This window comes from Oryx dammah, unplaced genomic scaffold (genome assembly GCF_014754425.2).
Source record: "Oryx dammah isolate SB20612 unplaced genomic scaffold, SCBI_Odam_1.1 HiC_scaffold_2, whole genome shotgun sequence".
In the NCBI taxonomy this organism is placed as follows: Eukaryota; Metazoa; Chordata; class Mammalia; order Artiodactyla; family Bovidae; genus Oryx; species Oryx dammah.
The window spans coordinates 33,893,610-33,916,470 of record NW_024070186.1 but is presented as its reverse complement, the minus strand read 5'-3'; positions in this window follow the sequence as shown (position 1 = coordinate 33,916,470).

Below are 22,861 nucleotides of genomic sequence, written 5' to 3'. Positions count from 1 at the left end.
GTGCTTTTACTACTATATTAATTTTAAAAGAGCAACTCTGAAGAGTATAATAATAGTTTATGATCTTTACATATGATATTTCTAGCTGCTGAGAGGATAAGAACTGTTTTATAAACTAGATTTCACACCTCTGGATAGAGAAGTAGGAAGGAAACACATATCCACATTGTTAGGATCTAGTGGGAAGGAAGACACTACAGAACATTACAAAAATGAAATATTCTTGTGCAATAGGTAGCTCTTAGTGAATGCATTTAATTAGAGCCTTGAAGTACAAAAATCATATTTAAAAAACTATGAAGGAAAACAATGTGTGAAAAAAAAAAAATAAGGTCACGTTTACAATTTATCAGAATGCCCAGAATAAATATTTACCACTTCAAAGATGCATCATTAAAAAAAAAAAAAAAGATGCATCCTTTACTTTGGTTTATTACCCATGACTAATTCAAAATAATGTGGTGAGAAAATATGAAATTCATGACAATTTAAATCATAGTCTAAGTTAGGGTCATTCTGGAGGAAAATTATGGTTATCAAACTTAGAGAATTTTTAAGTTCCTGAGTAAATGCTATAGGCTTACCTACATCCATAAAAATATTTCAAACTCTCTCATTGTGTCAGAGTTGTCATCGAAGAATAATGAAGTCTCTACTGCAACATCTGGAAAGCTGTTGAATCTCTGAAAGAGTTCACCATACTTGAATAAGAATTGAAGGATAAGTGCTCTGCCTGAAAAAGCATTGAAATAATCCAATCATTGTTTCAGAATGGGCACTGTATCAGCAGCTTTAAGGACATCTGCTGCAAGACTTACTCTAGCAATAGAACAGCCGCACGGCTGTGTGGCCTTGGAAAATTTGCTGCTGCTGCTGCTAAATCGCTTCAGTCGTGTCCAACTCTGTGCGACCCCATAGACGGCAGCCCACCAGGCTCTGCCATCCCTGGGATTCTCCAGGCAAGAACGCTGGAGTGGGTTGCCATTTCCTTCTCCAATGCATGAAAGTGAAAAGTGAAAGTGAAGTGGCTCAGTCGTGTCCGACTCTTTGCAGCCCCATGGACTGCAGCCCACCAGGCTCCTCCATCCATGGGATTTTCCCGGCAAGAGTACTGGAGTGGGGTGCCATTGCCTTCTCCGTTGGAAAACTTAGAAGCTGCTAAAACTTCATCTGAGGAGGCAGTTAAGATGGCACTAGCTACTGGAAATATAGCAGTGTCTATTACCTTGCTCGGCAAGTGCTTTTCTGCACAATACAGAGAAACCTAAGAAAAGATTTCTTGGGAAGAGGGATAGAGAAGAGGATGTGGTGTACAGAATATTTGCAATCTAGCTATAGGCCTTACAAGAGAATATCAACCTCTCTAAGCCTCAGTTTTCTATTTTATGGAGGAGGATTAGTAGTATCTTTCTGGATTCTTGCAGGAACTGATGAGATGTAGAAAATTCAGTTCTACAACACATAAATATATGCTTTATTAGATATAGTCATTAGTTACTTAAGGCGTTTTTTCCCTCAAAAGTTACCTTTTTTGTCTGATTTACTTTACTCAGTATGGCAATCTCTAGGTCTATCTGTGTCACTGCAAATGGCATTATAGATGAATATTATATGATATCACTTATGTGTGGAATCTTAAAAAACTGGTACAAATGAACTTCTTTACAAAATAAAAATAAAGTCACAGATGTAGAAAAGAAATGTATGGTTACCAAGTGAGAAGGGAGAGAGGGATGAACTGGGAGACTGGATTAACATATACACACTGCTTTTGTTGTTGTTCAATTGCTAAGTTGTGTCCCACTCTTTGAGACCCCATGGACTGTAGCCCACAAGGTTCCTCTGTCCATGGGAATTTCCCAGGCACAAATAATGGAATGGATTGACATTTCCTTCTTCAGGCGATCTTTCCAATTCAAGGATCGAACTCATATCTCCTGCTTTGGCAGGTGCGTTCTTCAGCACTGAGCCACCAGGGAAGCCCATATACACAATACTATACTATATACACATATATACCCATATACATATATATAATAGATAACTAATAAGAACCTACTGCATAGTACAGGAAACGCTACTCATTACTCTGTAATGACAAATATGGGAAAAGATTCTTTAAAAAAATGGATATATGTATATATAGCTGATTCACTTTGCTGTACAGCAGAAAGTAACACATTGTAAATTAACTATTCTCCAACAAAAATTTTTAAAAAGTTACCTTCTCAGTGAAGCTTTTACTAGTCACTCCATCTGAATTTCTTCCTCCCTTTAGACATCACTTGATTAGTCTTGTTTTTATTCTCCTTAGAACTATCACAATATGTACATAATTAAATTATGCTTATTATCACTTTTGACTAAAATATAAGATAATGAAGGTAAGGCCCTTTGCTCATTTTGCTTCTTGTTGAACCCCAGGGTCTAGAAGAGAACATACATTACACAGTATAATATAATCATTAAACTCTTATTATATGTGGGATAAATACATGGATTTCCTCTAAAGTCATTTCTAAGAAATTGGAAAACTTACAAGTCTCTGACTTGAAAACATTAATAACAAAAACATAAACATAAACTGAGAAATAAAAGGACAGTGGATGAATTAATTCATGCTGTCACTTCAGTCATTTCTAACTCTTTGCAACCTTATGGACTGTAGACAGCTAGGCTCCTCTGTCCATGGGGATTCTCCAGGCAAGAATACTGGAGTGGGTTGCCCTGTCCTCCAGGATGAATTAAATGACCTATTAAATGACTTGTCCATGGCGTAATTTCCAATTTTGACTAAGAATAAGTGTATTTTCTGGCCCTCACACTTTTCATCTTTCTCACTCCCTTCTCTAACAGAACTTTTATTCCTATCCACCTCAGTGTGTTTGTTTATTTTCTCAGTGATGAACTAACTGAAGTAAAGTTTGAACACAGTGTTGAGTAAACAACTGCTGTCTGAAGAAATATTGAATGGTAAACAAATAGTAGTGAATTTTAATTGTTAAATTTATTCTTACAAATGTATGGATTAGCAGTTCTCTACTTTCTGTACACTATAGGACTGATAGAATGAGCATGTTCAAATTTAAATACTGAGGTTTGGATTTAGCATGCTTCATAAAACTAAGTGATTCAGAGATTATTTTTCTAATGATCACAACCATAAAAGATGAATTTACTCACAAATATCAGAAAACCTGGTCTCCCAAATAAGATGGGGCAAGAATGTCAAAGTTACCCTTTGCTTTGAATGAGATTTTGATCAAATTAAGCCTTTGTTGGTAACACAATAACCTTGAAGGAAAAGAATATGAGAAAAGCCCATTTCTCTTCTTTTAAATTAATTTATATTATATTTACTTTACAATGTTATGTTAGTTTCTACTGTATAGCAAAATAAATCAGCCATACATTTACACATCCTCTCTCCCTTTTGGATTTCTTTCCCATTCAGGTCACCACATTACATTAAGTAAAATTCCCTGTGCTATACAGTAAACCCATCTCTGATGGATAATAGGTGACCTCTGAAAAGGGGAGGCTTCAGATCCCCTAAAAACTTTGAACTCCTGTATGGATAAAAAGATTCCAACTGGTATATACTTTCTCCTTGAATTAAGCCTGACCTGTGGTAAGCATTAGGTAATTTTTTTTTTTTTTTTTTAATGAATGAGTAATTAGAACCCACGAAACACAACACTATGTCTTCCACTGGTTCCAGAAAGTAATCTTATCATTGTGGTCAATGAAACATCTAAATTTGCAATTCTAGTTAATGTACATAGGTGCATGCCACCATCACCACAGATTTTCCTGCCTGTGTTTAAGGGTAGGAGTGTAGGAAGGACAGGCAGTGGGGTGCCTTCCTTCTTTGCTCCCAATCCAATGCACAGGCCTCACTTATTCGTTTAAATTTCTGGTGTAAAACGTCCATTTCAGTCCACTTATGTGGATAGGTTAGGGAGATTAAAACAGGCTCTATTGAGGTAATCAATCTACTTCAGAAACCATTTTACAACTATCTTTGCACTGCATTTCTGGAAATGTTCTATATAAATCATGCAATAAACTAATGAAGCTTGTAGAGCAAATTTAATAAAAATTGTCACCAAAAAACCATGAGTCTGTTTCTATTATTAGATCAAAGTTACATATTTCTTTTAGAAATTTTATAATAAGGAAGAGAAAAATAGCCTGAGTTTGAGCTAGCTTGCCAATATTTAAGATTCAAAGATAAATTTTACTTTACTGGATAAGAAAAGTTTGTAGTGACATCTTTCTTTATCCATTGTTATTCATTTTATTAATTTTTCCTATGTTCTCACATTGTTAATTGAGTATTGTTAGTTTCTCTTACTAGTGTTTACCTGTATGGTCTCTACAGAAATGTGTGCTATTCCTCACTCTGAAACTCAGAATGGCAAGGAAGCCAACAATCAGTTCAGTTCAGTCATTCAGTCGTGTCTGACCCTTTGTGACCCCAAGAACCACAGCACGCCAGGCCTCCCTGTCCATTACCAACTCCCGGAGTCCACCCAAACCCATGTCCATTGAGTCGGTGATGCCATCCAACCATCTCATCCTCTGTTGTCCCCTTCTCCTCCTGCCCCCAATCTTTCCCAGCGTCAGGATCTTTTCAAATGAGTCAGCTCACAATATTAAGCAGATAGTTTATTACCTGCAGACTCTTCGAAAGAGGATACTTTAATCTGGATCCCAGTGAAAATATTTCATTTGGAACCCAAAGTAAAAAATCCTACTATTTGAAATGGCTGAGATGGCTCCCTTCTTTATTTTTCCTGTTTCTTTCTTTCTATCTTTTCTTTCTGTCTTTAGTTGTTTATGCTCCTGCTTTACTGCTATGCTGAAACATAATATCTGGGGGCCTTTGAAAGTTTTAGTTGTCAGGCATGCATTGCACTAACTGGACCATTCTGAACCTTTCTTGAAACAAATTAATATGCAAGCTTTGATTACAAAGTGTTCTGAAAAAAATTTTTTTAAATAATCATAAATAAATTAGTTTTTTTCTCAAACCACTAATTGTAGGCCTAGACAAATGTACTCTGAGCTGAACCTACTTGGTCCTTATAGCAAATGGACTTCTGCTTCCATAAATGTGAGGCGTTAAATGTTTTATGAATATTCCTCACATTTTCACTCAATCTTTTGTCATTGTGGAAATCAACACTAGTTTGGGGCTTTAAATATTATTTCAGCTCCACTGAGAATCATGATGATATCTTAATATATTTTCTAGGAAAGGAGAGGGCGAGAAATTTTGATAAACTACAGGGTACATTTTCTTGGCAAAACTCTATTAGTCTTTGCCCTGTTTCATTCTGTATTCCAAGGCCAAATTTGCCTGTTACTCTAGGTATTTCTTGACTTCCTACTTTTGCATTCCAGTCCCCTATAATAATAGGACATCTTTTTTGGGTGTTAGTTCTAAAAGATCTTGTAGGTCTTCATAGAACCGTTCAACTTCAGCTTCTTCAGCGTTACTGGTTGGGGCATAGACTTAGATTACCGTGATAGTGAATGGTTTCCTTTGAAACAAACAGAGATCATTCTGTCATTTTTGAGACTGCATCCGAGTACTGCATTTTGGACTCTTTTGTTGACTATGATGGCTACTCCATTTCTTCTAAGGGATTCCTGCCTGCAGGGGTAGATATAATGGTCATCTGAGTTAAATTCACCCATTCCAGTCCATTTTACTTCACTGATTCCTAGAATGTCGATGATCACTCTTGCTATTTCCTGTTTGACCACTTCCAATTTGCCTTGATTCATGGACCTGACATTCCAGGTTCCTATGCAATTTTGCTCTTTACAGGATCAGACCTTGCTTCTATCACCAGTCACATCCACAAGTGAGTATTGTTTTTACTTTGGCTCCATCCCTTCATTCTTTCTGGAGTTATTTCTCCACTGATGTCCAGTAGCATATTGGGCACCTACTGACCTGGGGAGTTCCTCTTTCAGTATCCTATCATTTTGCCTTTTCATACTGTTCATGGGGTTCTCATGGCAAGAATACTGAAGCGGTTTGCCATTCCCTTCTCCAGTGGGCCACATTCTGTCAGCCCTCTCCACCATGACCCACCCATCTAGGGTTGCCCCATGGGCATGGCTTAGTTTCAGTGAGTTACTTTCTCCAGTGGATCACATTCTGTCAGCCCTCTCCACCATGACCCACCAGTCTTGGGAGGCCCAAAGGGCATGGCTTAGTTTCATTGTGTTAGACAAGGCTGTGGATCTAGTGTGATTAGATTGACTAGTTTTCTGTGATTATGGTTTCAGTGTGTCTGCCCTCTGATGCTCTCTTGCAACACCTACCATCTTACTTGAGTTTCTCTTACCTTGGACATGGAATATCTCTTCACGGCTGCTCCAGCAAAGTGCGGTCACTGCTCCTTACCTTGGACAAGGGGTATTTCCTTACCGCCATACCTCTTGACCTTGAAGGTGGTCAAGAAAATGTACTGGTCATAGCAAACACCCTCTTCCAACAACACAAGAGAAGATTTTACACATGGATATCACCAGATGGTCAACACTGAAATCAGATTGATTATATTCTTTGCAGCCCAAGATAAAGAAGCTCTATACAGTCAATAAAAACAGGACCAGGAGCTGACTGTGGCTCAGATCATGAACTCCTTATTGCCAAATTCAGACTGAAATTGAAGAAAGTAGGGAAAACCACTAGACCACTCAGGTATGACCTAAATCAAAGCCCTTATGATTATACAGTGGAAGTGAGAAATAGATTTAAGGGACTAGATCTGATAGATAGAGTGCCTAATGAACTATGGACGGAGGTTCGTGACATTGTACAGGAGACAGCGATCAAGATCATCCCCATGGAAAAGAAATGCAAAAAAGCAAAATGGCTGTCTGGGGAGGCCTTACAAATAGCTGTGGAAAGAAGAGAAACGAAAAGCAAAGGAGAAAAGGAAAGATATAAGCATCTGAATGCAGAGTTCTAAACAATAGCAAGGAGAGATAAGAAAGCCTTCTTCAGCGATCAATGCAAAGAAATAGAGGAAAACAACAGAATTGAAAAAACTAGAGATCTCTTTAAGAAAATTAGAGATACAAAGGGAATATTTCATGCAAAGATGGGCTCAATGAAGGACAGAAATGGTATGGACCTAGCAGAAATAGAAGATATTAAGAAGAGGTGGCAAGAATACACAGAAGAACTGTACAAAAAAGATCTTCATGACCCAGACAATCACGATGGTGTGATCACTCACCTAGAGCCAGACATCCTGGAATGTGAAGTCAAGTGGGCCTTAGAAAGCATCACTACAAACAAAGCTAGTGGAGGTGATGGAATTCCAGTTGAGATATTTCAAATCCTGAAAGATGATGCTGTGAAAGTGCTGCACTCAATACGCCAGCAAATTTGGAAAATTCAGCAGTGGCCACAGGACTGGTAAAGGTAAGTTTTTGTTCCAATTCCAAAGAAAGGCAATGCCAAAGAATACTCAAACTACTGCACAATTGCACTCATCTCACATGCTAGTAAAGTAATGCTCAAAATTCTCCAAGCCAAGCTTCAGCAATACATGAACCATGAACTTCCAGATGTTCAAGCTGGTTTTAGAAAGGGCAGAGGAACCAGAGATCAAATTGCCAACATCTGCTGGATCATGGAAAAAGCAAGAGAGTTCCAGAAAAACATCTATTTCTGCCTTATTGACTATGCCAAAGCCTTTGACTGTGTGGATCACAAGAAACTGGAAAATTCTGAAAGGGATGGGCATACCAGACCACTGACCTGCCTCTTGAGAAACCTATATGAAGGTCAGGAAGCAGCAGTTAGAACTGGACATGGAACAACAGACTGATTCCAAATAGGAAAAGGAGTACGTCAAGGCTGTATATTGTTGCCCTGCTTATTTAACTTCTATGCAGAGTACATCATGAGAAACACTGGGCTGGAAGAAGCACAACCTGGAATCAAGATTTCCAGGAGAAATATCAATAACCTCAAATTTGCAGATGACACCACCCTATGGCAGAAAATGAAGAGAACTAAAAAGCCTCTTGATGAAAGTGAAAGTGGAGAGTGAAAAGTTGGCTTAAAGCTCAACATTCAGAAAACGAAGATCATGGCATCTGGTCCCATCACTTCATGGGAAATAGATGGGGAAAGAGTGGAAACTGTGGCAGACCTTATGTTTTGGGGTTCCAAAATCACTGAAGATGGTGATTGCAGCCGTGAAATTAAAAGACGCTTACTCCTTGGAAGAAAGGTTTTGACCAACCTAGATAGCATATTTAAAAGTAGAGACATTACTTTGCCAACGAAGGTCCGTCTAGTCAAAGCTATGGTTTTTCCAGTGGTCATGTATGGATATGAGAGTTGGACTGTGAAGAAAGTTCAGTGCCGAAGAATTGATCCTTTTGAACTGTGGTGTTGGAGAAGACTCTTGAGAGTCCCTAGAACTGCAAGGAGTTCCAACCAGTCCATTCTAAAGGTGATCAGCCCTAGGATTTCTTTGGAAGGAATGATGCTGAAGCTGAAATTCCAGTACTTTGGCCACCTCATGCGAAGAGTTGACTCATTGGAAAATACTCTGATGCTGGGAAGGATTGGGGGCAGGAGGAGAAGGAGATGACAGAGGATGAGATAGCTGGATGGCATCACCGACTCGATGGACATGAGTCTGAGTGAACTCCAGGAGTTGGTGATGGACAGGGAGGCCTGGCGTGCTGCGATTTATGGGGTTGCAAAGAGTCGGACACGACTGAGTGACTGAACTGAACTGAACTGAACTGACCAGGGTACATTTATAGAGTTGTTTGTCTTTACAAATCCTGTTATTCAGGAAGACTTAAATTAATTTAGCAACTGTTTAAGGAGCCTGATTTAATAATGTGAATATATTAATCTATTAAAATTCCAATTAAAATTACATCACTGGAAAGGAAATTGTATATCTAGATTCATTTAATTAAACAAAAGTAATGCTAGCCAAAGATTTCTCTTGGGTTTTATAATCATCTATAAATGGAAAATACTATTCAATAATGTGCTATTTTTATATAAATCATGCTCTGTTATAGCATATATGACTGAAAACTTCCCATGTCTGATGAGAATGGAAATTAGAGAAATATAATTTAATGGCCAACTAAACATTATTGGTTGGGGAGATGCCCTGGAAAAAGGAATGGCTACCCACTCCATACTTCTCTTGCCTGGAGAATTCCATGAACAGAGGAACCTGGCAGGCTATAGTCAATGGGGTTACAATGAGTCAGACACAACTGAGCAACTAACTATGACAAATATTATTGGAATATTTTAGACTTATATTCTGATGTAATAGAGAAAAATCTTATGTGTACCATCTAAAAATGCATCATACATACAAAGTATAACTTTAATTTTCAAGTATAGTATTTGAATATATGTACTTTGGAGAAAGTTATTTAAAGTAAAACTTTTATGTTAAAATAGTATTTTTTTTCCTACTTCCCATGTAAAATAGACATCATTGTGTTGATGTGGGTTTGATCTTATCTCCTTCCTTTTTCCTATACTTTTCTCATTGTATTACTTTATTGTTTCTTTAAGTAAAAATATGAGATATAGAAATCCTTCAATCATTTTTAATAGAAAATTTAATCCATTACAGAAAATAGATTTAAAGTTTGAAGATTACACATTTATCTATAGTTCTAACACTAGAAAATAACAGTTGCTAAAGTTTAATTCAGAACTACCTTGAACCCTTTTATGTGTAAATATCTGACAACACCTAGGGAGATTCTAAAGATTGAATTTTGGATTGAGACTACTGAACCAAAGACAATTTCCCTTTATAAGACTCTATATATCTTTGCAACTAACTTTCCAAAGAAGTTGTACCAATTTACTTAATCTACTAGCAGTGTGAGAATACTCACTTCTCTTATCTTTGCCACCTAAATTATAGCCCCAACAATTGATGTAGTAGATCAAATATGCTGTATCATTGATTCAAATGTTCTTTTCACTGCTTAAATTTATTTTTCTTGTGGGCACTGTGCTTTTATTTTGCACTGGACCTCTTAATTTTTCCTTCAGGTTTGCTGAAGTTTTTTTTTTTTTTTTAATTTTATGTTTGTAATTACTCTTCATAAATTAAGGACACTGATCTTTTGTTACATTAACTCAGGTCTTCATAATTAAATAATTTGTTAAGTTTTATTTACCATCAATCATATAACATTCAGCAAATATTCATTTAAGATCAGCTATATTTGCAGCTCTGAAGAACTATGGACAGAGGTTCATAATATTCTACAGCAGGCAGTGAACAAAACCATACTCAAGAAAAAGAAAAGCAAGACGGCAAAGCGGTTATCTGAGGAAGGCTTACAAATAGCTGAGGAAAGAAGAAAAATGAAAAGCAAGGGGAAAAGTGAAAGGTAAACCCAACTAAATGTCAAGTTCCAGAGAATAGCAAGGAGAGACAAGAAGGCCTTCTTCAATGAACAATGCAAATAAATAGAGGAAAACAACAGAAGGGGAAAGACTAGACATTTCTTCAGAAAACTGAAAATATCAAAGGAATATTTCATCCAAAGATTAGAACAATAAAGAACAGAACTAGTAAAGACTTAACAGAAGCAGAAGAGATCAAGGACAAATGGAAAGAATACACAGAAAAACTGTACCAAAAAAGAGCTTAATGACTCACACAACCACCATGGTGTGGTCACTCACCCAGAGCCAACCATTCTGCAGTGAGAAGTCAAGTGGGCCTTAGGAAGCACTGCTGTCAATAAAGTTAATAGAGGCAATGGAATTCCAGCAGAGCTATTTAATATCCTAAAAGATGATGCTGTCCAAGTGCTGCACTCAATATGTCAGAAAATTTGGAAAATCCAGCAGTGACCACAGGACTGGAAAAGGTCAATCCCCATCTCAATTTGCAAGAAGGGCAGAACTAAAGAATGTTCACACCACCAGACAATTGTACTCATTTCCCATGGAAATAAAGTTATGCTCAAAATCCTCCAAACTGGGTTTCAGCATTACTTGAACCGAGAACTTCCAGATGTCCAAGCTGGGTTTAGAAATGGCAGAGGAAACAGAGATCAAATTGCCAACATTCCCTGGATCATAAAAAAATCAAGGGGATTCCAGAAAAGCATCTACCTCTGTTTCATTGAGTACACTAAAGCCTTTGACTGTGTGGATCATAACAAACTGTGGAAAATGCTTTAAGAGATGGGGATACCAGACCATCTTACATGTCTTCTGGGAAAACTGTATGCTGGTCAAGAAGGAAGAGTTAGAATCTTGTATGGAACGATTGATTGGTTGAGGATTGAGAAAGGACTATGGCAAGGCTGCCTATTGTCACTCTGTTTATTTAACTTATATGCAGACCACATTCTGAGAAATGCCAGCTGGAGGAGTTACAAGCTGGAATCAAGATTGCCAGGAGAAATATCAACAACCTCAGATATACCACTCTAATGGCAGAAGGTGAAGAACTAAAGAACCTTTTGATGAGAGTGAAGGATGAGAGTGAAAAAACCAGCTTAAAACTCAATATTAAAAAATAAAAAATCATGGCATCTGATCCCATCACTTCATGGCAAATAGAAGGGTTTTCCTTTCTATGGAAAGTGGAAGCAGTGACAGATTTCCTCATCTTGGGTTCTAAGTTCACTGCAGATGGTGACGGCAGCCATGAAATTAGAAGATAATTGCTTCTTGGCAGGGAAACTGTGACAAACTTAGACAGCATGTTAAAAAGCAAAGACATCACCTTTATGACAAATGTCCATATAGTCAAGGTTATTATTTTCCCAGTAATCACATTATGGTTGTGAGAGCTGGACTTTAACAAGGCAGAGCGCTAAAGAATTGATGTTTTTGAACTGTGGTACTAGAGAAGACTCTTAAGAATCCCCTGGACAGCAAAGAGATCAAACCAGTCAATCTCAAAAGAAATCAATCCTGAATACTCATTGGAATGACTGATGCTGAAGTTGAAACTCCAATATTTTAGCCACCTGATGCAAAGAGCTGATTCATTGGAAAAGACCCTGATGCTGGGAAAGATTGAAGGCAGAAGGAGAAGAGCACGACAGAGGGTGAGATGGTTGGATAGCATCACTGATGTGGACATGCTAAGTGGCTTCAGTCGTGTCCGACTCTGTGCGACCCCAAAGATGGCAGCCCACCAGGCTCTGCCAACCCTGGGATTCTCCAGGCAAGAACACTGGAGTGGGCTGCCATTTCCTTCTCCGATGGGGACATGAACTTGGGCAAACTCCAGGAGATGGTGAGGGCCAGGAAGGCCTGGTGTGCGGCAGTCCATAGGGTCACAAAGACTTGGACATGACTTGGCGACTGAACAAGAGCAGCATATTTGTAGCTAATAAGAAAATCTAATGGTTAAAACTGAAAAGTATCTCAAAATGTATTTCTCTTTCCACTTTACCAAATTTCCCAACAAAATATGAGAGCAATAAAAACAAAGATTGTTATTAACTGTGTGTGTATGTGTTGAGGGTGCCCCTGAAAATGTGACACTTGAAATAATTCAATGGTGAATAAGTAGGAATTTAAAAGGTAGACATAGGATGGAAGGAATTTTAAGCTGAAAGAAGAGAATAAACAAAATCAAGTGTATTTAAAGTAGAGGATCTATTTAGAAAATATGTAGTCCAAATGTACATTTAACATTGGACCCAGAGAAGAATGAACAACAACAACAAATACTGTAGGTACAGGGTTAGATTGCAAAAATATTTAGAATAATTTGAAAAAAAAATTAAGTGGTGTTTGTATCTTTATATGGTGGAGAACATTTTGTAGGGCCAATGCTTTTAAGTAAATATAAGCAAAAGAGGAATAACCTGTACTTTAAAAATAAAGCTGAATGAGAAGATGGGAGCTACTGGAGACATCAATGGTTTAGGATTCTATTGTAACACTTTATATTTTAAAATTATAGAAAGATTTTACAGAGATAGAAATAACAGGATGCTGTTCCTGATTTGGTGGGGAGATGAAAGAGTGGGGAACGTCAGTACTGTAACATTCAAGTTTCTGAACCCACTTAGGGAGATTGGTGATTTTATTGTTTGGAAGAGAATACAAGATGATGGACAGATGTTCTGTGTGCCTATTAATTTTGTGGAAATTCTCACTGGTCAATTTCACTGATACATATTCAAGTCATTAGAGTGGAAATGGATATTCCCAAAAAATACTTCTTAAGAATTGGGGAAAAAATGAAAATAAATAAATTGCAAATTTCTTAAGCAATTGATTTCTAGTCTTAAGGTCATATAAATGACATATTTACAAGTAATATAATCAGGTTAAAAAAATCAAGATGTCCAAATAAATACCTTTAAAAATGGTTCTCAGGTGAAATTTTAATCTGATTTAGTCAGATACTACTATTCACCACTGGAACAGAAAAATATAATCACTTTCCCAGGTATACTTAAATAAATATGAAGTTTTTTGATTCATTTTTTATCTAAATTTCATTTATTTTATCTGTCATTCAACCTAAACCATAGTTGATATTATGATAATTAGAAATATTGTAGGACATGTATATAGGATTTTTTTCAATGTTGAAACAGAATTATTGTTTTATTTTAGAAGAAAATCTCACATTATGTTCTACGTCTGCTTCTCCAAACCTGATATATAGTGCACACATGTGCACTCTACTTACAAAGAGAATGCACAGCCATGAATTTTGTGCATAAATAATTTAAAAGACTTTCTAAACTTATTTCATAACTCCATTTATTCACATTTAGAGTGTATACATTTTGGAAAATCAGAAATGTAGCATGTTAGAGACACCAGATGTTTACATCTATATAAGGAAAAATCTGCAAACTGTCTTGAAGGACAGAAAACCTATATATGCTAAAACTGATTCTTAAAAAACATGCCAGAAAAACTGGAAATTTTGGCAAAATATGCTATATAGCATAATCAAGCAGTTTTTTTCTATCTTACTCTATTTGATTCCTCTGAGTATAATATAAAATACTATGTCTCTAAGTGCCTATAAAATGGTCTGAAAGACTGTACATGAAAAATGTTCAATTTCTTTTCCCTTCCTCTTTTTAATTTTAATGTCTTAGTTATTTTTCAATAAATTTCATTTTCCTTTAGGTTTATTTAAGTCACCATTTTTATTCAAGCTTGGAAAACATTTTTAAATAATAATTTATTTTTTAACATGAATGCTTACTAGGATTTTCTACTCTCCTAGCCCTAACTATGAAGAGCAGACATAAACTTGGACTTGTCTAGCTGTTTTTTCTTCTTGGCTCCAAGTCAATTAAAAGTGCTCAAAGCTTCCTAGGGACCCATGTAGCAATAATCCAGTTCTTATTTTAATGTGATTTCAATGACTTTCGCTGCAGTTGACAGTAATATAGTCCTCATGATGACCAATTAGGTATTCCACATAAAAATCGCAGCTGCTTCAGTGGAGAAAATGATTACTGTAACATCTGGTAGTGTACTGATAAGGTTATCAAACAGGAAACTAAATCTTGAAAATCAGCTGCTTGTTATTCCAGCTTCTTTCAAGTCCCATGGAATTATTACTTCTAGGACATATACCTAATGAGTCAGCTCAAAGCAAAGGAGAAAAAGACTCAAGCTTCACAATAGAAGTTCATTTTAAATGGATCTACAAGCCAGGAAAGACATAATTCAAACATAAATTAAACTTTTCACATTTCCCAAAGAACATTACAGTAGTTAGAAATTTATAGGATAATGATATTACATACTTTCTTTGGAATCTATTGTTCAATATTATATATGAATTGATGTTTAATATGTGTGAAGAGTGGCAATAAAGATGTCATAAAAATAAGTGTTATATTTGCCTTAATATATTAAGATATTTTAATATATTTATATAATTAGCATATAAATATATATTTAAATGGTGTTTTATCTCCACAGAGAGAAAATTGTATTTAGATACTGCTGCTGCTGCTGCTGCTGCTGCTGCTAAGTCGCTTCAGTCGTGTCCGACTCTGTGCGACCCCATAGACGGCAGCCCACCAGGCTCCCCCGACCCTGGGATTCTCCAGGCAAGAACACTGGAGTGGGTTGCCATTTCCTTCTCCAATGCATGAAAGTGAAAAGTGAAAGTGAAGTTGCTCAGAAGTGTCGGACTTCTAGCAATCCCATGGCTCCTCCGTCCATGGGATTTTCCTGGCAAGGATACTGGAGTGGGGTGCCATTGCCTTCTCCGTATTTAGATACTAAGGCCAAATGAAAAGAATAAAGTTAGGTTCCCTACATTATATTATGCACGGAAAACTAGATATGTCAATGTACTAAGTGTGAAAATGTGAAAAATTCTACAATAAAAGAATTACCATTTTCAGCAATTATTTATGTTCATGGAGAACAGAAAAACTAGGTAAATAAGGCACACAACAACAACAACAACAAAATGGAAATCTTGATCATGTTAAGTTTAAACTTAAACTTAACATGTACGCTTAAACTTTACTCATGTAAAGTTTAAATTTTAAAAAGTTTAAACTTCTATGCATGTTTGGGAGTTCAGTGACTTCAGTCATGTCCAACTCTTTGCGACCCTATGGATTGTAGCCCACCAGGCTCCTCTGGCTATGGGATTCTCCAGGCAAGAATACTTGAGTGGATTTTCATTTCCTTCTCCATCAAACTTCTATAAGATGACACAAAGTCAATGGAAATTTAGAAAATCAGTAAAATGTGTAACATATTACAGACTAAGGCTTAGTCTTTTAATTTAAAATTAAATTGCTAGAAATCCTACAAAATAATCTTAAGCAAAGGATATGTACAGACAACTTCACACAAGGTAAAATAAAAATTGTCAATGGTCATATGAAAAGAAGTTCATCCTCAGAAATAGTTAAGTAGATTCTAATTATTAGGTTTACAGAGTGATCAAGATAGATGTTAGATGGATAGATACATCTCTCATTAAGCTGGCAATTATTTTAAAAACCTAAACAGACATTTCTCCAAAGAAATACAGATGGTCAACACTCACATGAAAAAGCACTCAGCATCATTAAATTATTAGACAAATTCAAATAAAAACCACAATGAGGTATCACCTCACACTGGTCAGAATGGCCATTATTAAAAATTCTACAAATAATAAATGCTAGACAGGATACAGAGAAAAGAGAATGTTTGTGGAAATGTGAATTGGTACAGTCACTATGGAAAACAAAACGGAGATTCCTTAAAAAACTAAAAATAGGTTTACTATATGATCCAGCAATCACATTCTTGTACATACATCCAGAAAAAAAAATGAAAATTTAATTCCAAAAGATACATGCACCCCAGTGTTCATAGAAGCACCATTACAATAGTCATCACATACAAATAGCCAAGTGCCCATCAACATATGATTGGCTTAAGAAAAAAATAAATAAATAAAGGGTTTTTGTGATTGTGGTAAGCTAGGTACTTTCAGGCAAAGCTGTGTTGTTTTAAATTTTAGACCATTTTTTGTAACAGACTGGATGATGGTTGATGAAATATAAATGTGAATATTTAGTAGTCTAGCAACTTTATTTCTTAGTATTGTCCATAATGAATATTCATACTTGTGTTAAAGGAGGAATATACAACATTATTCATAATTTAAAACAACTTAAATGTCTCTAAAATACTAGGTAGATGGAGGTTATACAGATTTTATGATACTGTCCTCCAGATACATTGTCAAACTTCTTAAAGTTCAGTTCAGTTCAGTTGCTCAGTCGTGTCTGACTTTTTGCAACTCCATGGACTGCAGTATGCCAGGCCTCCCTGTCCTTCTCCAGCTCCCAGAGTTTACTTCTTAAAAAGTCACAGAATTATATTTATGATACACTCTTTATGTTTACAAAGACGCAGAAATACTAAATATTTTCTATTTGAGCATATAAGGGCCCCCCAAAATAATCTATAATATGATGACCAATCTGATAACTACCAGGCAGTGAGAGAAATGAAATAGAACATAGGGAAAGCCAAGGATGGGAGACTGGTGTATTGGTGAACAGGGTCATTAGCGCTAGCTATACAGAATTAGTTTACATAAGAACAATGCACCTATTTATGCAATATCACATATTTTTACACAGTATTTTAAAAATACAATACTAAGAAATTTAAACAAAATCTGAGATCACTAAAGGCAATGTCAAAGAATGCTCAAACTACCACACAATTGCACTCATCTCACACACTAGAAAAGTAATGCTCAAAATTTCCAAGCCAGGCTTCAGCAATACATGAACCATGAACTTCCAGATGTTCAAGCTGGTTTTAGAAAAGGCAGAGGAACCAGAGATCAAGTTGCCAACATCTGCTGGATCATGGAAAAAGAAAGAGAGTTCCAGAAAAATATCTATTTCTGCTTTATTGATTATGCCAAAGCCTTTGACTGTGTGGATCACAAGAAACTGTGGAAAATTCTGAAAGAGATGGGCATACCAGACCACCTGACCTGCCTCTTGCGAAATTTGTATGCAGGTCAGGAAGCAACAGTTAGAACTGGACATGGAACAACAGACTGGTTCCAAATAGGAAAAGGAGTATGTCAAGGCTGTATATTGTCACCCTGCTTATTTAACTTATATGCAGAGTACATCATGAGAAACACTGGGCTGGAGGAAGCACAAGCTGGAATCAAGATTGCTGGGAGAAATATCAATAACCTCAGATATGCAGATGACACATATGGCAGAAAGTGAAGAGGAACTAAAGAGCCTCTTGATGAAAGTGAAAGTGGAGAGTGAAAAAGTTGGCTTAAAGCTCAACATTCAGAAAACGAAGATCATGGCATCCGGTCCAATCACTTCATGGCAAATAGATGGGGAAACAGAGGAAACAGTGCCTGACCTTATTTTTCTGGGCTCCAAAATCAGTGCGGATGGTGACTGCAGCCATGAAATTAAAAGACGCTTACTCCTTGGAAGAAAAGTTATGACCAATACAGACAACATATTAAAAAGCAGAGACATTACTTTGCCAACAAAGGTCCATCTAGTCAAGGCTATGGTTTTTCCAGTGGTTATGAATGGATGTGAGAGTTGAACTGTAAAGAAAGCTGAGTACCAGGGAATTGATGCTTTTGAACTGTGGTGTTGGAGAACACTTTTGGGATTCCCTTGGACTGCAAGGAGATCCAACCTGTCCATTCTAAAGAAGATCAGTCCTGGGTGTTATTTGGAAGGACTGATGCTGAAGGTGAAACTCCAATCCTTTGGCCACCTGATGTGAAGATCTGACTCACTTGAGAAGACCCTGATGCTGGGAAAGATTGAGGGCAGGAGGAGAAGGGAATGACAGAGGATGAGATGGTTGGATGGCATCACTGACTCGATGGACATGGGTTTGGATGGACTCCAGGAGTTGGTGATGGACAGGGAGGTCTGGCGTGCTACGGTTCACAGGGTCACAAAGAATTGGACACAACTGAGCAACTGAACTAAACTGAACTGAGATCACTAATGACTGTGAAATTAAAGTGGATAATATTAACAAAGCCAGAAAAAAAGGAAGCAAAAGTGGAAGGGGTGAGGGAGGGAAGAAAGGGAAGAGAGGGAGAGTAGGAAAGAAAGAAAAGAGAGAGAAAGGAATAAAGGAGGAAGGTTGGAATAGAAAGAAAGCAACAGAGACTGGGGGAGGGAGAGATGATGGGAGGGAAATGGAGTAGATATTGCCATACAGTAGACATTTTCTAATTTTAGTGTATTTAGTATGATTTTGAGCTTCCTGGTATCTATGGGAAAAAATAAAAAAGACTACATCGACTCATTTGCCTCTAATAGAAAAGAACACAAATTAATCAAATTATTTTTGGAACTGTTTTCACTCTCAAATAAAATTTATGGTATTAATTATTGTGTTATTTCTTATCAAAGAGACATTAGTAATCATTGTAAAAAGGAGAGCAATAAATGTTTCTTATACCTATCCTCTGAAAATTCAGATTACATTATGCCACAGTTTTTCTAAAATGCAACTGCCACTGTGACAGTTTAGTCCAGAGAAAATTATAGGGAGACTCCAGACAATAAAAGCATCTGCCTACAATCCAGGAGACCCGGGTTCAGTCCCTGGGTCAGGAAGATCTTCTGGAGAAGGAAATGGTAGCCCACTCCAGTATTCTTGCTGGGAAAATCCCATGGATGGAGGAGCCTGGTAGGCTACAGTCCATGGGGTCGCAAAGAGTCGGACACGACTGAGTGACTTCACTGACTTACTAAGAATGGCTAAAGGACATATTTGAGTACTCGATAGACTGTTCTGGAAGATACCAGACTTTCTGGTTGAACCTAGCCAAGTTCTGCCTTGGAGGCAATGTATATTTGAGTTGTTAATTATTAAAAGCCTACCTTATAGATTTTGTGGGCCGAAATGGAAGCCTTTTGTTTCAGACATGATATTTATAGTGCCACTAGAACTTTCTAATCTATTCTCTGCTCAGAATAGAACAACACTATGCTCAGCAAAAATTAAACAAAGAAGCAACTTTAGGTAAAACCCTCAAATCCAGTACTCTGTGAAAACCTAGAGGGGTTGGATGTTTAGGAGGTGCGAGGGAGGTTTCAGAGAGAGGGGGCATATGTATACCTATGGCTGATTCGCATTGATATATGGCAGAAGTCAACGTAATATTGTAAAGTAATTATCCTCCAATTAAAACTAAATACAGAGTGAAGTAAGCCAGAAAGAAAAACACCAATACAGTATACTAACACATATATATGGAATTTAGAAAGATGGCAATGATGACCCTGTATGCGAGACAGCAAAGGAGACACAGATGTGTAGAGCGGACTTTTGGATTCTGAGGGAAAGGGAGAGGGTGGGACGATTTGGGAGAATGGCATTGAAACATGTATACTATCATGTAAGAAACGAATCACCAGTCTATGTCCAATGCAGGATACAGGATGCTTGGGGCTGGTGCACTGGGATGACCCAGAGAGATGTTATGGGGAGGGAGGTGGGAGGGGGGTTCATGTTTGGGAACGCATGTACACCCGTGGTGGATTCATGTCAATGTATGGCAAAACCAATACAGTATTGTAAAGTAAAATAAAGTAAAAATAAAAAATTAAAAAAAAACCTAAATACATTTAAAAAATCCTCAGTCATGCATTTAATTTCCTCAAAGGTTTGCTCAGTTAGTCGATACTGCTTTTAACAACATGAAGCAAGAACTATTTGAAGTAGTTGTTAACAGTTGTACATCATAAACTAGAAATTGTTCACTGGAAACTATGTTATTCACAAAGACTGTAAGTATATGTTATGTTTTGACGCATACTGTCTACAAACGGACTTACATGTCAGAATCAATGAAAAACAAGAGCCCCCAGAGTTGAGTTACCATAACGTTTCTCAACCTTTAATGATCATTTTTTAAATCTGATTGATATATGGCAGAAATGAAATAATATTATCAAGCTTTAAAAATGAAATAATATTATCAAGATTCCATCCATAAATAGTTACATCAGATGTTTGTAGACAAGTCATGGAACCATTGTTTCTTAATCTTTCTAAGTGACTCTAGTGTGCAGCCAGGTTGAGAACCACTGTAAGTTTGAATCCCAGATGATGACCCTTTAAATGATGAAAGAACTGTTCCAAATAAAATATTGTGACTTAAGAGAAAATGAGGCTATCTAGTTCTTCTGCAGTAACTAAATAATAGTTATAGGTTGTAGGCACCTTGTCAGAGATGTATTCTTGTTCCAATGAAATTGAGGTTTGATGAGGTTAAGTTATATGCTCAAGAACACATCCTCAAAAACTAGAAACCTAAATATTTGCTAGTACAGGATGTCTACTCCACTATTTCCACAATATGATATCTCTTTTATTATAAACTTCCAAAAACAAATCATCACTTTTCAAAATCAAAATTGGTTGTTAGACCTCCAAGTCTTTCAACATTTTTAGCCTTAGAGGAAAGTGTTTCCTTCTTTTCCTATTTTAGAATGCTTATTTTTCAGTCTTAGTTATTGATCCTTACTTTGCTTCTATGCCAGGAAAAAATTCTGTCTTCAAATGTGCCCTCATAATTTTCATACAAAATTCTTGTGATAATAATCATTTCTTTTCACCATGTTCCAAGCACGCACATATATTGTGTTGGCTAGAAGATTCATTCCATATTTTCAGTAGTGCTTAATTTTCTTTAACTTTATTCAAAACAATTTTGTTAGATAGCATTGTGACAGATGTCATATCAGCATGCATTAAAAAAGAAAAAAAATCTTATCACCAAAATTGGTGAATTTTTATATAGCTATTTTAATATTGAAGATGAAAGAAAAAAAGCAATATTTCAGTCACTGAGTTCCTTGGGCTTCCCAGGTGGCGCTAGTGGACAAGAACATGCCTGCCAATCCAGGAGATTGTAAGAGAGTCAGTTTCAATCCCTGGGTTGGGAAAATCTCCTTGAGGAGGCATGGTAACACATCCCAGTATTTTTGCCTAGAGAATCCAATGGAGAGAGGCGCCTGGCTGGCTACAGTTCATGGGGTGGCAAAGAGTCAGACATGACTGAAACGACTTAGCACACACTGAGTTCCTTTGGTTTTTAAAGTAATAACAAAAGACACATTTTCTCATTTTCACCAAGAATGGTAATGAAAAATATTCACCATTTTGTTCCACTACCTTCTGCCATTTTTCAGGCAACTTTATTATTCCATCTTCCCAAAACTTTTTTTCCTTTTTGAGCAAAGAACTATTCCAAGTGCTTCACAGTCTTTCAAGGAATTGAAAATTTTTCCATTAAGAGAATTTTATAAATGAATGAAATAAATGAAAATCTGAAGGTGAAATGTCTGGTTATACTACAGATGCCTCAGAATTTCCCAGTCATGCTGTAACAACTTTTGCCTGGTCATCAAAGAAACATTTGTTCTTACATTATCCTGAAGGAAGATTATTTTCTGTTTAGTAATTCCAGATGCTTCTTACCAAGTGCTGCTTTCAGTGTTTATGATTTAGAGCAGTACTTGGAATTGTCTAGTTTTTCTGGAAGGAGCTTATAATAGAAGATTCCCTTCCAGTCCCACCATGTACACAATATCACCTTCTTTGGATGAAGACTGGATGTTGGTTTGGTCGGTGGTAGTTCTTTTCACTTGCTCCCAAATCTCTCCCAATCCACATTATTGTATAGTATACATTTTTCATCACCCATCATAAGCTGTTTTATAATCAGAATGTTTTTGTTACATTTAAGTGGAGAATCACATTTGGAAATACATTCGAGATTTTTTTGTTGTTGTTGTTGTTTCTTCTTCTTTTTTTTTTTTTTTGCCTAACTTATGTAGAACTGAACATCAAAGTGATGAACCTAACCAAGCTGGTACAGATGCTTCTCAAGGCTCGACTGGGAAATTTTGAGTATGTTGGCTGTCTCCTGCATGTATAACGTTGACTGTTTTCAGTTAACATCTCGTTTTGATCACTCTCAGGTTCAGCTGGTTTATTCAACTGTGAAACATTGTCCAGTGACAAATCTCCAACATGAAACTTTCCAAACCACTATTGACATGTTTAATCAGTCACAGCACCTTCTCTATATACTGCACAAATATTTTTGTGTGTGTGTGTGTGCTTCAGTTGCTTTTTACCTTTGTTAAAATAATAAAGCTTAATATGCTGAAAATGTTGCTTTCTTCTTCTATCTTTAATATTAAAATGGCTACATAAAAATTTCCTATTTTGATATTTCTTTTCAAAATATATGTTGATTCAACAGCTGTTACAATACAATGTAACAATTGTTTTGAATGAAGATGGAAGTGAAAG